Source organism: Bacillus rossius, chromosome 2, assembly GCF_032445375.1.
Source record: "Bacillus rossius redtenbacheri isolate Brsri chromosome 2, Brsri_v3, whole genome shotgun sequence".
Taxonomy (NCBI): Eukaryota; Metazoa; Arthropoda; class Insecta; order Phasmatodea; family Bacillidae; genus Bacillus; species Bacillus rossius.
In genome coordinates, this window is record NC_086331.1 from 42,773,969 (window position 1) to 42,792,632 (window position 18,664).

Genomic DNA, 18,664 nt, shown 5'->3' on the forward strand with positions numbered 1-18,664 from the left:
ATTCGTTGTTCTGATGAAGAAACATTTGCAATTCTCTGACGATTACTTGCTTAGTTATAGGATTGTGAGTATAATGCTGATTTACTTCCGCATCCGAATTTCCCATTAAATAAATTTGTAAGAATTGATGGTCCATATCCGGTGGTGGTAACAGCACTCCTACTAAATGATATATTTGCCCTCGAATCTTGAAAGTGGGCATAAAATTGTCTCGTACAATGTGTGTTGCGCCAAAAAAAGTAATTTGAAAATAACTATTGTATTTTCGGATGTTGGCCAGAAAATGGTTAGAATCACTTCCCGTTCCAGAAACTAATGAGTGCAATGGCTCTGGTGGTGGGATCAATTGAGGCAATTTCACTTTTCCAACCGCACAACATAATCCAGGAGATTCACCACTGAATTTTAATGCCTTGCAATGCGGACAAACGACTGACATTTTTGCAATAGTAACTGACATGTCCGCACCGTAATCGCTTTCGGGATCGTAATGGAATGCCGCTCGTTCCAGGTTCACAGAAGCATCGCGTCGGCGCAATCGGTCATGTTCATTTTGTCGTGCTCGCTGGCGTTGTGTTTGATGTGCACGAATTCGTTGCATTCTGAATATATTCGCTTGTCGTTCATTTTCAGTCGCTCTCGAACATAATTTGGACATGCCAATACGACTATTTTCATTATCCGTCTCTCGCTTGTCATCGGTATGGTTTGCACGTGAAGTAGCTCGCTGCGCATTTGACTGACTTCGACGACCTATGTTAGCTCGTCCTCTCCTTGGCATTGTAATGAACCCTGTAAAACGACACGGAATTGTTTTCCAGTCACTCAAATCTGTCGATCTTACCTTGAGATCTTTACTATATTGACATTCTCAAACTAATTTCTCGAGTCTCGCTAAAACACATTTGAATGAATTAGTGATTATGTCTAAGCGTGCAAAGTCAATTAACCTTAATAATAAAAAAACTTATTAACCTTATTCACCAGATAAATGAAACCTTAACAGCCAAATTAAACCATACTAATCAAAAAATCTTAAAAAAACAATAAAACCTTACTAACCCAAAAGCCTTCATATAATGATTGATCAAAATGAATGTTCGCAAAATGTAATTAAATTCGCTTTAACCAAATCTATTCTCAAAATCCGCTACTTTTTTTTTTTACAAAAACATTTTTTTTAATGTAATAGATTCCACACAACTGCATGAAATGAATTACAGTTATGCATGGAGCAGCGAACTTACCTTGAAAACATCACAATATTGAAATCCTTAAACAAATTCCTGGAATCTCATTAAAACACATTTGAATACATTTTTGGTTATGTATAAGCCTGCAAAGTTAATTTTTCTTAATAGAATGGCTGATAAAAATGTATGTTTTCAAATTTTAATTAAATTCGCTTTAACCAAATATATTCTTATAATCCACTACCATTTTTACGAAGAAAAAAGAAATATTTTAATGGAATATATTTCACACAACCGCACGGAATGAATAACAGATATTTTTACACTATTTCCACAAACAGTTACCAATAAAATATTCACAACTTATATCAAACTTTGCTAATTAGACGGGTCTCGCCAAGGAGAAGGATAAGAAGTTGACAAATCTATGGCGGACAAGGAGAAATGACACAAACACGCTAAAAATCCACCAGCGGCTACTTTGGTTTTCTATTAAAGTGTTTATTAATGTATTTTAAACAATTACTTATTTCTGGATAAAATGAACCCTATGTCCTTTTCTGTACCCCTGACAACATGTATGCCAAAACTTCATAATGATCGGTTCTGTATTTAAGGCGCGAAAGCGTAACAAAAAATAACAAACAAATTAAGGGTTTTTCCTAATTTTTTGCCCCTAAACCACCCATGTATTAAGGGGAACAAAAAAAAACAAAAATTATTAAAATCGGTCCAGCCGTTTTAGAGTTTTAGCCAGACTAATGCACGGCGATTCATTTTTATGTATAAGAAGAAGACAAATTGTGTGTTTCACCCACGGCATACGCCACATTACTTGGTCTCCATACTATCCTCCGCCTTCGCATGCGGAAAGATTCAACCGTTATCTACGTTCAGCATTAATTGATTTTCATGCGAAAGATCACTCTATTTGTGACAAGAATTTAGTTTGGATTAAAATGGCATTTAATTACGCCCGCCATGAATGTCATAAATTTACACCATTTAATTTAATGTTTACATTTGCACCAAATAACCTGTTGTCAAACCTTTGGTGTCTAAATTATTTGTTTCCACAGGATCCACATGGTATTATGGAAGTTTTGGCAGATGCCCTCAAGAATCTGAAGCGGTCTCATGATAAGAGTCGTATTTAATATAACAAGAATCGTATTGCAAATACATTTCGGCCAATTGATCTGGTTTTGTGCAAAGCATACCCTACCAGTAAAGCAGTCGATAAGAGAATGGCTAAATTGTCTTTTCATTGGTCAGGTCCATACCAGATCCAGCGTTTTCTTACCCCTGTCACAACTAGCTTAGTAAACCCTGAACAGGAGTTTATGTGATGAGAGCTCACATTTCCCATTTGAATAGGTATTATTCCCAGCCTTCATTTTAAGTGTTCCCAGCCTTAACTTTGTGACCTACTGTTGTCATGTTTTTGTTATTTGGGTCTTTGATTCAGTTTATCGTGGAATGATCACCCTAAGGTCCTAGTATTTGAGTCCCTTGTAACTTTTGTACAAGAGTTAAAAAAAAAAAAAAAAACACCATGGTCCTATCTTTTTCTAAAATTTGTTACAACATTTTGTCTTTTATGTTATTTCATGGGAAGAAGTTTGTGGGTACAATGCAGTATTGTGTTACTGAATTTAAACATAAGGGTGAATCATTTTTTTTTGTTTTCTGGGTTGATATATTTAAGTTTTTTTATGGGGATATCTGGTTGACAGGTCATTGACCGCATGTCTGTTGGTTTGGTTTTGTGTTTTAGTGTATTTACTTTTCGCTCGGCTCCAGGATTTTGGCATCCTACACCATGTTCGAGGCGTGGAGCCTTCTATTATGTATGTTCAATTTGGTTTCTTTGCGAAGTTATGCTAAACCCTCTCAACTCTGGTATTTTATTTGAAAAGGAAGATCCACTGTTGTTTTCGAACAATTTTATTCTGTCGTTTTGATTTTTGACTTATTACAATTGTAAAATTAAAATAATCAGTTGGAGGTTGCCATAAATCACATCATTAGAGTGAACAATGTACATCGAATAGAAAACGATTCTAGGAATGAAAACTTTGCTTTTGTTATTTATTTTAATGGATATAAATCAGAGACCAGGGTAATGACTTATTTGTTGCCTCGGGAACATTCTCGGACTAAATCCAGTATGTTTGATTTTGTTGTAAAGATTATAAAAACTGTGTTTTGAAAGCTTGAAAACGATGATCTTATTAATTTGTAAGAAGGTATAAATGTAATATCACGTAATCAAGATAATATTTCGGCCAGTGTATTGATTTATATGATCGTTGTACAAAATTAAGAAGAAAGAGTGATCAATAACACGAAACATATAAGAAACCTAGCAGAACATTATCTTGATAACCACAATGCCTTTTAAATCCTTTTAAATAATTCAACTCATGAGATTAGGGACAGTATTGTGTTAGTGAATTGGCGAATTGACTTGAACACTCTTTTATTTAGGATTAGCGAAGATATATCCAGTGCACGTGTTATACTTTCAGACTTAAGGCAAGCGATCGAAAGTAATGTACATGGCAAGTTAAGTTCAGTTTTGTTGAAACCAAAGGTTTTTATAAATATTCTAGAAAAGTTTCAACATTTTTAATCTATTTACACCTACACATGTTTGCTCCTGTTTCTTTTGATAACCAATATATGTTTTATAGCCTTAGTTTGGTCCAAGCTGTAATTTTTAATTGTTCTTTGAATGTTGTTATCAACATACATCTAATCAATATAGACATCAGTTTTGAGTCATACCGTGTGTTTGCTTTTCCGTTTTTGTTTCACGAGCTTAAGCATTACCTGTTTCTTAAAGTTCATGATATCTTGTTAGTTAGTACTGACAGAAAACTTTACGCACCTGTTAACTCTAATGTTCTGTCTAGTTGTAAGAAACATGGCATAACCTTATGTCCCTCAGTTTTCCCATTTTTTGATTCCCATATCAATAGTTGTAAATTTAACCTTTTCCTTGGCAAACCTTTTTTTTAATTCTGTGACAAATTAATTGATTCCTTACAACTCCCGTTTTTCTTAAAACTAATTCCTTATAGATTTTTGCAAGTAACGCGTCCATTGATGTTACCTTTTTATGTCGAACAACAACCAAGTCAGTTTCACCATACCAACAATTGGTAATGGTTTTATCAGTAACACCTCACATTGTGATATTGAAAGCCCTTTTTTTAACTTTTGGCTCTGTTAGTTCATCCTTAACTTTAAATTTAACTTTGCCTACCCTAAAGTTATTTTAATATAAGTAAGTTGATAAATGCTTCATTCTCTAATTTAACCTTAAATGACACCATTGTTAAATATATCAGTTATCTTTTAGTATCGCAATCTAGAATTTATGGCGGCATTTTTTAAGCAAAAAATTGGAAATTTTGAAGATTTTTAAGGAATTTTGAGGAATTTTGGGCAAATTTGGACAAATTTTGAAGGTCATAGGTCAAGGTCAAGGTCAAAGGTCAAGGTCACGGTCATCAACGATGGCTGCCGTGACGTCACACTCCACGATGGCGCTCGGCTACCGGCTCCTCGCCCCTGACCCATGTCCCCGGAGCCGCATTCCTATAGCTACTACTAATAAGTACTTTGAAATCTACTTACGCCTGTAGGGTGTGCCGAAAGGGATGTTTTTTGCTAAAAGTATTAACAGGATATGACTTTAAAGTATTTTAAAGAACTGTAACATATATGGACATGACTAGTTGGCATTCAAAGCGGAATTTCTTTACACCTTTAGCGGGCGTGATTCCATTTACGTATATGCGATTTAACCAACTAATAGAGGTAGCTTTTGTAAAATTGAACCCTTCTTAGTTAAGACTACATTTACAAGAAAATAAACAACTTTTTTTCAGGTTGCCATCATCGGATAGAGAACTAAGAAAGTTATTTTCGTCGGAGTTTGTAAAAAATTTTGTTCTATTTGTGATCGAAAGTCAGAAGAAGGAAAATCATCAGACAAGTCTCACGAATGTGCCAAAAATTGGGATGGTCAATAATCATCAATGGAATAAGACATCATTGTTGAAGGTTTTTTTGCAGAGTATTAGCCTGCATGATTTGAAATATCATTAGCTGATTGGTGATTGTAACTACAGCGTAGACAAAAAAATTAATTGGCTGTATGCCATATGGTCCTGCACTTCCAATCCAAAAAAATTGAATGCCGAAACCACATTTTGCGAAATTACGCAAACAAAATTCGTGATGTTTGAAAAAACAACAAACTGGCTGATGTGCATTTGAGAAATTGTGTTCTCAGCAAAATAAAAAATTAAGAACATATATTGTTTCGGGAATCAAATACAGAAAAGAACAGATCAACATTAGCCAGCACTTAAAGTTTACAGAACTGAAAAAAGACATTTTTAATTGTCATCATCATGTTTTCGGTGACAACTCATGCTGCCATGAAAGAAACTATATTTGCGATGGTTCTTCTAAACCAGAAGTTGATATTGTACCACTTCTGAAAGAGGCTTCTATTTTTGACGAATTAAAAGTCGCAGTTAAACATGTTGCACATAATACATACAGTTTAAATTACGATATAGACAACAATGTTTCAGAAATTCTCAATTCAATTATTACGATAAAAGTTGGAGATAAAAGAATTTTTTTTCTCTTCGTGACTCGTACCAAACAAGGTTTAATGCAGCTGCATTTTCTATGAACCCAAACTCCGACTTACACAGACTTATTCATAAAACCTCAGTGAAAAAAGGTCTGTCTTCCATACGAAGATATTTATTGAGAGACGCAGTAAAAGGCTGGAAAATAGCAACCGTCGCCGACTTAACTTCAAAGGAAACAACGAAAACAAAAACAGTGGCGCGAGATTTTCGGGAGAAAATTATGATAATGGCATAGATGCATCAGTGATCCAAAAATATAGGACTGAAACGGAATTTGCAAAGTGCAAGGATGAATTCCTCTTTGAATTAAAAACCGAAGACAAGAAAGAAATAGAAGAAAGTACCCGAGTGCCACCTTTTGTTGGAGAATGCATCGAAGCAAAAGACTCACCGCTTCATTTTTTGGAAGGATTTGTAAAATGAAAGCTACAACATCATGTGCTTCCGTTGTGAAAGATATAAGGTCCCAAGTTTTTAAAGCAAACGCAAGTCTATCGTGGGGATTGTAAAAAGAAATCTGTTGCAATTACACAGTTCGCATTGGAAAAGAATGTTGAAGTTCAGTCAAGTGATTGGTAGTGGATGACGAATTCCCTTTCCTTGCTGCATCACCAGATGGCCTTATAGGGGAAACTGTAATAATCGAGATCAAATGCCCAATCTCAGTACAATCAATATATATATAGTGTGCAAAAGAAACAAAAAAAAAGCTTCTAGAAATGAAATACGGAACCCTAAAGCTGAAAAAAAATCGTGATTACCAAATACAGGGTATTTTGCATATTACATGGTGGAAAGGTTGCTATTTTGTCGTTTGGTGTCCTTTGGGTATAACTGTGGAAAAGATGGAGAAGGACTACTTACTCTGTGAAGAAAACATTCTACCCGAACTAAAACAATCCCATTTTAATTGCTTCCTTCCAGAAATTATTTTACCGCGTGTTGGCCGAAGGTAAGCTATACGTGATCCAAAATAGCTATATTATAGAAGCTCAAAATTCGGCCACGAAAGTGAAATAGACAGCTGCAAAAGTATGTATTGTATATGTTTGCGTTGTCCTTTTAGTTATGAACTATTTAAGGTTAAAGGATTTAAATGGAAACTTATTTGTACTTACTGTAAATAGTAATGCTGCTACAAACTGACTGTTGTTGATATATTTGTTGAATATTTTAATCTCATAATTATAGCGCCTAGTAAAAATTTTTTGTGATTTTTTCATAAATATTATATCCAACTTGTGATCTATGTAAGATCTGATGAACACATGTATAATTAGTTAATGCGTTATGTAATATTAAGTATCAAAGCTGATGTGTTAGACATTTTCTTTAGGAATTTTTTTTTTTCGAAATGTTAAGGCTTATTAGGCCCTCGGCTACGAGAATAAATTTCCGATGCTAACACATCTGTTGGTCGTTTTCAGAAACACAGGGCAAGAATGAGAAAAAAGTTCAACTGTTGTCCGTAGGACAGCGCGTCAGTCGAACCTTTCCTCCTCCCCACCTCCCACCCAACCCGGGTTTAATCTTTATCTTTGACACCAAACACTCGTGTTGATACCCGATTCTCAGAAATGCTGAGCTCGTCCCATCCCTGGTTGTCGTCCTCTACGTTGTTGCCAAACTGCAGACGGAGCGATAGAGTTGGAGTGTAGTCTACGGCATTTTCGGTTCTGTCAAAATACCAAAGTGGCGCAAATTTATTTATTAATTATTTATTTATCGTCTTTATTGGTGGCGAAGTTAAGGCGGTACGCCTTTTCTTACACTTAACCACTTTTCTGCAATTACATCAAATAGTGGAATATTAAAAATTAAGCATTATATAAGCAGATGTTGACTAAATATTAAGAGAAAAAATTTAAATTTTAACTTAATGTTCAAATATTAACTATTACCAAAGATTCAACCATAACTAATTTAAAGTAATTAAAAATTAAGCATAGACATACATAAAAAGGGAAGTGATTAAAACCCTTAGCCGGAGAGGTGAAAATATTTGACATATCTGGTGACGTGGTGCCCCTCAGACCCCCAAAATGTTTTGTAGAAATTAACTGATTAGAAATTATTTTTGTTCCATGTAAAATTATTTAATGCATTTTTATACTTATTAATTTAATTAAAAAATAAATTAGTAAATAATTATTTACAAATTATAAAATACAATTTTTTCCATTGGTGCTTGCTCAAATAAATCTAAAAAATGCCTATTTGTAATAATTGCTTTTTTTTTTTAAAAAAAAGCAGATGGTAGCCTAAAAGTTTTATTTGCTATTCAATATAGATATAGTGACCAAACAAAATATAAAACATATAAAAACATATAAAAAATATAAAAAACCAAACAATATACTTCTATGAATAATAAGACTTTTTCATAAAATCTACAAAAGATAAATTTTCCCAAAAAAAGAAATTACTTTTTTCCCCCAAAAATTGTTTCCTTGCATAACCAATGCTTAAACCACAACAAAATATATAATCTAGCTAACTAGAAAGCACATGCATACTTATATATTTTGAAAATGGCATTTTTACATAAAATCTGTTAAACATTGTTTGAAAAAATTAAATTTGTACGAAAAGTCACTGTTTGCTCTGTAATCATCACACATTGCTTTTCCACACACACACTTTGATCACTTAAGTCACTAAAAATATCTTTCAACCACTTAGAAATAGTTTCGTCATAATCTAAATCGCCCACACTTACACATGTTCGTTTAGAAGCCATTTTATCACTTCTGAGATAGAAACATAACTGGTGACGTGGTGCCACTACGACCCCAAGTTATCTTTGCGACCTGATATCTAGCGCCAGACAGCGTAAACAAATCTGACACTGCAGGAGGAGACTATGTGATATCCAAGCGAAAGGTAGATGGTACCACAAGCAAGTGCCTTGAACTGCACATAGATGGCAGCAAGTTAAAGTTTTGCTGGGGTCACGGAGACCCCACGTCTCCGGATAAGGGTTAAACATACAGCAAATAGTATTTTTTATTTTTATTTTTTTTTTAAAGGTGCTACTACATTAAAACCAGTCACTCGCACATTCACACACAGATTCAAGCAATAGGGTAGCGCCGAAGTGGTCATGGTAAGCAGCTGTTACAAAAATGTTTTTTCAGCCTGTACTTAAAGGAAGCTAGATTTTTTGTTTACCTTGTCGCTTGGTCTAGACAACCAACCATTTTTTTTATAAAGAAACTGAATAACGGTGTTAAAAGTAAGAAATCGTTGGCAAATTTGGTACAGACATCAAGAGTGGAGAAACACGGGTGAGTTAAAGCAACACCTATTATTAAAAACAGTTAGACAAATGGGTAAAGGTCTCAGGAACATTGTATTTAAATGTTTCTTAATGCGTAACAAAAAAGACACATTTCCGGAGAACAATCGCATATCCAAAAAAAATTGGTTGTCTGTAAAGTCGGTTTACAGACGATAGTTTAACGTGACGTTATAACAAAATATTGATGAAATGTTTGCATACTTTTATGAATAAAATTGAATCATTTTTATTGAATTATCACTATTTTGTATGGATACAAAGAAGGAGTGAAATGAAATCTACAATTTAATTGATAAATTTACTTTTATTTGCACTCATTAATTCAAATATGTTTATTGCTTTAACGAAGAGATTATTTAAACTATAACTTTTATACATGTTTGCTATTTAACTTCTTCCAATCTGTGTTATTCTGTTAAGGATAGGACGATGATAGGAAAAGTAAAAGTAGGAAACGAATGTGAGTGTTTCAAGTTTAATGTGCCTCGAAAAAGTTAAATCTATGATTGTTCCGATCGAGTGGAAGAGAGATAGATGCGGCGGAAGCGTACAATGAGCGTAACGGGACACAGCGAAACGGGACTATGTGCGTTACGGGCCTTTTTTTCGTGCGTGCAGCCGGCGTTCATCGATTTATTAGACGTTGCCACGTCAAAATAATTTATTCACGACTAATAAGTAGGGCCATGAAGTTCGCGAAAAAAATTCTAATGCTCATTAGACCGCAAGAAGGTATGCCCACGCCAACGGTTTCCTCCTTGTGACTGGTGGCCGCCTGCAAGAGAAGACAGCCCTATTTCACCGTGCCGTTCAGAACGCTATGTTACTCCGCACCTTCAACTTTGATATCGATTCATATCAAAGTTGAAAAGTCAAAGCCCATAGAAACAAACACTTCTTCTAACATATACTTGGTCGGTTTAATGCAATATTTAAATGTACTCTGAATATTAAAATTTGAGTATAGGGTAATAAATTACTTCCGGATTCTAGGGCGCCAATTTACCTTCATAAACTGTAGGCCTATATCATTGTCCTGTCCAGCCAAATCTACCATGAAATATAAATATTAACTTTGTCAGATCTATATTTTTAACAACTATCTGGCCAGGTTTCATTAAAACCATATGAATACAAATTCCTGCATCATAGTCGATCAGCAATATCTTAACACATAAATACTTATTTACATAACTTTTTAAGATAATACTAATATAAGATTTGATATTCCGATTTCCATCGGTGGAGATTAGCCAGTTTCAGTTTGTGATAAATTGAGTAGGTTAATAGATATATATCATATAATTAAGTCAAACAATATTATTCTGACTAAGCTCAGTGTGAGTAAAGCAATTGCAAGAATCTCTTTCTCTCTAGGGTACTCTAATAGCCTTTTAGTTAGTACAGAAATGAACTGAAGATTGACATTAAAATTGCTCAAACAAAGCATTCAACAAGGCAATTTAAGTTAGTTCAAGACAAGTAAATATTAAGTAATATGGGAAGGAATAATATCAATGTGTGGAGTTGGAATTGGGAATATCACAAAATTACATAAACACTTTCAAAGTAAACATTTACATACACAATACACTAACTTAAGTACACACCGTTTGATGATACATAAAATTGGACAATAAATTAATCAAAGGATATATCGACGATTTTGTACGATGCTGTTCAAACGTCACGTACAAAAAGATGCGTCGCTGTACAAGCTGAGTTGAAACAGCTCACAGCACGATGGAAGAAAGTGGAATCGTCGGCAGCAGTCCTCGTCGGGTGTGTTCTTTGCATTGCAGACGTGTTCCAGACGATTGCTGCGACTTCTCTTCAAAGACAATAGTAGTACCATCCCTTGTAGAACGCAGTTAAATTGGTGTAGTTCAAAGTTTATCAGCTCCTTTTCGAAGTTCTCCGTCGAATTTGAATTAAAAGTCTTTGTAGTTCAACTCCTTAAAACATAGTTGACTAACTTCAACATATCTTCAGTTCCAACTAGTTTCATATATCACATCGTAGCAAACTATAATGGTATTTAACAATTTCTTGATGTACATTCATATTTAATTACGTAGTCAGTACTTTTGAATAATATTTCATTTCATTACCTCAATGTCTTATTAACAGTAATTCATTTTCATTACACTTTTGATATCATAAAAACGTTCTACCATTAATAAAATTTTCTTACAATAAAGAATTCCAATCAACACATTGTCTTTTTCGTTTACGTCATAAATTCAAAGCACTATTGCATAGAGCAATTAATATAAATGTTATTTTACAAAGAATTATCATCTATGGTTGGGAGAAACAAAATAAAATATTCAATTATGTGAGATGTAATATCACAATGCGTTTTCTCCCGCACTGGATGGCTGTGTTTCATGTACTAATAGTAAGTATCTGCTTGTACGAAACTGAACCAGTCACGAAACATAGACAATACTAGTGTTTTAACTCTCAGCTAGTATCGAAATCTTTTCGCAGAAAATGCATGCTCTTATTAATAAGGAAGTGATGAAGATAAACTTAGTATTTCTGCACTATTAAAATATAATTAATGATTGCTATTTTTAGATTTAAAAAAAAATATACCTGATATCATCATAAGGCTGGTGATATAATAAGTTGCGAACCAGCATTCGAAATTTTACGTTATTAACGTAAGAATAAACCGTCCGTCCAGGTATGGCATTTTGTTAATGCTTTGTCACTAACGCTAGCCTATACCGACGCCACGTAACATATTAACATTTGCGAGCGATATTTTGAATGCATTGACATTACATTAATAAACTTTAACCCGCTGCTCTTGAATATTATATTGAATAATTTCATTAGCCTCTTTGAAGTGTTAAATGGCACAATCATACGAACATTCAAATACACAACTGACTTACAGGTATTAAGAATATATAGATCTCAAGTTCTACTGGACAATTGATTTAATTTATGAGCTAGCAAACATTAAAAACGTAAATTTATTTGTACATTTGTAACAGTGTGCTCATCGTATCTCGCCAAGATAGATAGGAAAAACCTGAATGTTATTTCGGTTAAACGTAAATACTGAATTTAGGAATACATGGTATTTATTTATTTGTGTTTAATTAATATATTAGTTTTAAAATAATTTTATTATTTTGTATTCCTATTTATGATTCTACCAAAAGTAAATGTCAGCTATTCATGGGTTGTGTATATTATTACAAATATTTATTTTTTTCACTAATTGATATTTTATCTTTTTGCAACTAATGTGCATAGTGCAGTGCACTAGACACCACAACCAGTGAGTGGTATTGTGTTAACAGTGTAACAAAATAAATAATAAGATAATAAAAAATTTGTAAAGTGTGTGTGGATGTATTATCATATTAAGATAAATGTAGGGCTAATGCATTTTGTGTTTAATGTTCTACAAGTTATGTTTGTATAATACTGTAGTTTTTGTTACAGTATTAAGAAATTATAAAAAAAAGTGTCGTTCTACGAGTTTAGTGTTTTGAAATTTAGTTTGTGCCACTTCAATACATCTATTATTTCTGGTAGTATGGTAATTATGATAAATCGTTTATATGCATTGAAGTGTTAAAATTACAATCATGCTGCTAAATTATTAATGTTTTATCCAAACTAGCGCGTACTAATTTCAAATTAAATTTTGTGAAATTTCCTTGTAATAATTAGACTGTGTGTTGCTTGGGTCATACCTCAAATAAATAACTTTTCCGTGGAGAATACGAAATTTTATGTTAGGTTATTTCATTGTTTCGCTATTGCTTTGCTGGATCATTTTTAACCAACGTTCAAAACTTGTTTTCATGGCAATACCTACAAATGTGAAAACATACAGTATTTCTCATGCTATTCGTTTATTGCTATGATGGTTTATGTCAACAACTTTGCGTGAAATTGCAAATATTTTCTTAATTCCTAAATGTTACGATCCGATTTCTGCTTTCCTGACAATAGGTAAGGAAGTAATTTTTAAATAGTGTAGCTGTGTGCCCACTATAAAGAATATTAGTTCAGTTATAACCAGTTATTTTTGTGTTTTGCACGAGTGTTCCTAGAGAATTCCTTTCGTTGTGGTACTTTTAAATGGTTTCAACCAAAAGTTTGCAGTAAATGTTATTGAGTACAATTTAAAACATGTTTTCAATTTAATGATAGGCCGATTCAGGTATTTATTTATATATATATATATTTAATAGCTCTTTAATATTTTTTTTAAACAAAGGCATTTTTAAAATTTTACATTAATGTTACCTAAGCTCAACTCGTTAACGGAAACAATTTTTGACTTGTTTTCATTATTGTCATTAGTATATTACTACATACAACTTGTCAAACGTTTTAACACAACTTGCACTAAACCCTATGCCTAAGCGTTTTTGAGTTATATTTTTTTCCGCTCACCCAGTTGGTAATATTCCTCAAAAAATTAGCGACGATGTTTCGGTGGCGTGTGACGTAATACGTTAATGGCATAATCCACGAACTTTCTTAATATTTGTCCTATTAATTCAGTATTACATATTTTAATATTCGTTCGAATGAAAGTCATTAATAATTTTCTGTTTTCACAAATACGTTACATTGACTTCCTTTATGTCCCCAATTCCCCCCTATCCCATCGCCGGTTAAACGTTTTTCATAATCAAACCTTAAACGCAATGTATTCAATAAAGAACAAAATTATTTCATGCATTGCCAAAGATAAAATTTATTGCAAATATTTTTTGAATTGAGATATTTAAGATTGTATCTCACTTTGAAAGATGGTGCATAGAAAAACTCGAGTCAGTTGAAAATCTACAAAAGAAAAAGGTCATTTCACAGTGCGTCACTATAATTAAACTGCTTAGTACACCTTGTATTGAATGCCTTACACTTGTATAACTAATTCATGTCATTTTGGATGTTATTATACTACCCGAAGTAACTAATTAATCAATTTATTTATCTCCATATCTTGCCTGGACCGCTCATATAACTGGACGCCGCACAGTGGGGCCAAATCCGAATTCCCTGGCCAAAAGTCAAATAGGTTTGACAGTTGGCGCGAATGATCGTACTCGGGGGTTTTCGGGGTCGCTGAGTTCAAATCCATTGTTGTTACATCGAAATTCGAAATATTTACTTCGAAATTACTTCGAAAACGGCGAATATATGCTTTTGACGCAGAAAACTGTGTATTTGCTGGGTTTCTGAGGTCCCTACTTGTACATCTTTAAATGTTACGTCAAAATTTAATAACATTACTTCGAATTTTAATCAAAATTACTTCGAAAATACCACAACATTGATAGTAGCGTTAAAAAATTGTCCCCTGAATGATTTCGAGGTCGCTGAATTCAATTTGTTTATTTTTACATAAAATTCGAACTAGTTACTTCGAAACTACTTTGAAACAGCCAAAAAGAAGCGTTTGACGCAGAAAACGGGATTTGGTTGGGTTCCCAACAAAACTGATAGCAAATCTGTTAATGTTGCTTTCAAAATTCGAGATGACTTTTCCGCAATTTGTTCGGAATAACTTCAGAAGTGTCAAAACATTATTTGCACGTAAAAAGTAGAGCCTCGGGGTTTTTGAGGCTGCTTAATTCAAATACCATAAAACTTATTTTTAGCTCGCAGTTTTTACCTTTAAATGTGAAGTGGTAATTTGGAAATTGATTTGAAATATTGAAAAGCATAAGACTGACGAACAAAAACCGGATGTGATTAGGCTGAAGGCAGTGATTGCAAATTTCGACAGGAACTTTTCTTCTCCTCTCTGAACGCTGTCCAGCTTAGATTTAAATTTAGAGACTTCGCGGGCTACATCCTTTTTAATTTGTGCTCGTACCTTCTCCGATTTATCTTCTATGCCCGTGGCTCGCTCGACGAAGGTAAACGCGTGATAATGCTTTAAATTCCACTTTATTTGCACTTTAATGACTTTGTACAACTCAATCCTAGTTATAGAAAACATTTTGACTCGTAAAAACGCAGCCTACTAGCGTCATGCGCGACCTGCTCATTGCTACTGTCAAAAGACAACTGAATCCAGGCCCTTCAAAAGGACAAACGAACAACGTTTCTCTGTTCACTCTTAGCTGAGTTTCGAAGTAAACAAACACCGCTGTATCACTGCGCCCGCCGCGTCAGCAAGTGATAGGCTGAATTTATCTTGCGCGCCGAGCACAGGTACAGTCGGTAATAAAAAAATAAGGAAAAAGTAATATCACAGAACGCCCGCGCAATTCACGCCAGTACGCAAAAGCAAACATAGATGTTTTGTTTATTACATCATCTATAATATAGTAACATTACGTAAGATAATATTATGAAAGAGTTGCAATTTGGTGTTAAGAAATAACAAAGGTATTGTTCTAATAGTTCAGTGTTTTGAAATTTCAATGGTTCCACGTTTATCCATTTTGTGTTTGTTAATTTAATGATTATGACGGAACAATTACATGCATTTAAGTGAATAGAAATTACAATAATGCTGCCAGTTATCAATATCTTATGCAACAAGCATGTAGGTAGGGGAGAGTTGGGTAAAACAGGGTAGTTGGGTAGAACGGGGTACCACTGTTATTTTCCGTACACGTGCTGCTATCTGTGTGTACGTTTGGTAAGTTACTCCTCTACACGTCGTCACTAGAGTGAGGTAGTATGAAGTGTCGCACAGTATTCTTTCGTGCGTAATAATGGAAATTACAAATTTATGATGTTTCACTAAAATGTTTAGCGTGTATTGGCTATACAATATTTAATCAGTGGTTGCAGATATATTTTATGGTAAGTTGTATTCAAGTAAAGTATTATATTTGCTATGTTGTGCCATAGTAACCGATGTAATTGACTGGTGTTAAGATTTTCTGTTTTCGTTTTTGCTTGAGAACCTGCATGTAGGGTAAAACAGGGTACACAGGTAATGGGTAAAACGGGGTAGTACCCCGTTCTGCCCAACCAGTTTCCTGTTTTAACCATATTTTCGATCAATTGTGCAAATGACTTTTAAAATTAAAAATAGTATTTTTATGCACACTAAATGTTATACAGAGTTACCTACAGTACATTTATACAATCACCCAAAAGACAACAACTGACCGAGCTAACTCCAGGCCTTCAGAACCGAGTGGAAATGACACTGTCCGTGATATTCCATTGACTGCTGCAACAACTGACCGAGCTAACTCCAGGCCTTCAGAACCGAGTGGAAATGACACTGTCGGTGATATTCCACTGACTGCTGCAACAACTGACCCAGCTAACTCCAGGCCTTCAGAACCGAGTGGAAATGACACTGTCCGTGATATTCCACTGACTGCTGCAACAACTGACCGAGCTAACTCCATGCCTTCAGAACCGAGTGAAAATGACAGTGTAGGTGATATTCCAGTGACTGCTGCAACAACTGACCGAGCTTACACAAGGCCTTCAGAGTCCCATGGAAATGTCAGTGTTGGTAATATTCCTGGGACATCTGGTTTGGTATCTTCACCAACTGAATCTCGTTTAGGCCTATCTGATAAAAACAATCGAAGTGCTTCATCAAACGGTAGCTTCACAATTCCACCGACTACAGTGATGCCGATTCCCCATGCCAAAAGAAACCTGCAGAAGGAAGAGGACGACGACGGGGCAAGGCAGCTGTGCTAACCGACTCGCCATATAAGAACGAACTAATTATTATTCAGTCAGCTTTACCAAAATCTTTAAAAAGGAAAAATCCTGGTGTGTCTAAATCACAAAACAGTTCTAAAAAACATAAGAATAAAGAAGACAGCAACAAATCCATACCAACAGTAACTTTGCGTGTGTCTGATGATGATGACGTTCCTTGCATGTATTGCACTGAACAGTTAGTTCTCCACTTCAAAATCAGATGAAAGTTGGGTGCAATGCTTAAAGTGTCATTCTTGGAGCCATGAAGGATGTGCTGGTGTAGACACAGATGACTGTAGGCCATTTGAATGTGATTTCTGCCAGTTTGGAATATAGACTCTGGCCTTATTTTGTGTTCTGACGGGCCTACTAAGCCATATTAGGCTAATTAAACAATCATATGTTTTGTCAGATATTTGGGTTAACCGCATATGCAAGGTTGTATTATACATAACTAGATTATGCTATTAGACTAACCACTTCCTCAAAATTAACAGTGTTGTGTTATTGTTGTTCAAACAATGTTTGTGATTTTCCGCAAACCAATGTTTTTGTGAAGTTTTACTGTAAATACAGAGGGACATGTAAGGTGAAGGCTTATAATTGAATTTTTTTTTAATTCTCATATTTTTACTGACAATTGTATTTATTTGTCATACTACATGTTGTTCAGAATTTTTTATAATGCACATATTTAATCATTTAAAAATCTGCTTTCTGTACCCCGTTTTACCCAACCAGTTGGGTAAAACAGGGTAGTGTGCATACATTCAAATAATGAAAAATCTCTGCAATAATAATATTTCAGAAGACACGGTACTAGTTGCAGAATTAAACTCACATTATAATCTACGCATGCTGATGGTTTCATACATATACCGCAATATTAAAACAATAAATTTAAGCGATTTATACTAAGTACCCCGTTATACCCTACTCTCCCCTACTTATTACGCATTTAATTCTGTAAAATTATATTTGCAATAATAAGTGTGTGTGTGTGTGTGTGTGTGTGCTCGGTTATACCTTACTGTTTGTAAATAACTTCTTCCGTTGAGAATACGAAATTTCATGCTATATTGCTTTTTCATAGTTTCGCTAGTGTTTTGCTTATCATATTTTAACCAACATTTGTGACTTTTTTTCATTGAAATACAATTTTGAGAACATTCACTTGTGGCTAGAGTCATTAACCTATTTCATTTTGTTAGTTCGAAACTTTTAAATTTCTTCACTAGTCGTCAGCAACTTTGCGTAAGTTTGGAAATATTGTCCTGATTCCAAACGATAGATAAGGAAGTATCAAATAATAGCGTAGCTGTGTGCACAAATGAAATAATGTACATAGGCCCTATCTTAAAATATTTAAATAATGTAAGTTTTGTCTGAACCAATTATATTCGTATTGTGTACGAGTCGTATAAAATTTACTTTCATTTGGTACTATTAAATTGTTTCAACAAAAATTTTGTACCAATTGTTCTTGAGTACAAGTTACAACCTGTTACGTACAATTTAATAATAGGCAAATCATGAAATAATTTATATATATTTTTTGGATTCCTAAATAATTTATTTTTAAGAAATAAATGCATTTTTAAAAGTTTACAGTAATGTTACCTAATATAAAATAGTTATCGAATTTTTTTCTCCACATAATTCCACTATTTCACATTAGCTTATTACTTTATATATTTTGTCAAACTTTTTCAAACAACTCGCACAACATCCTAAATCTGTGCGTTCTCGAGCTATATTTTTCCCACTTTGCCAATTGGTAATATTCCCCTATAAATTAGCAACAATGTTTCGGTGGCGTG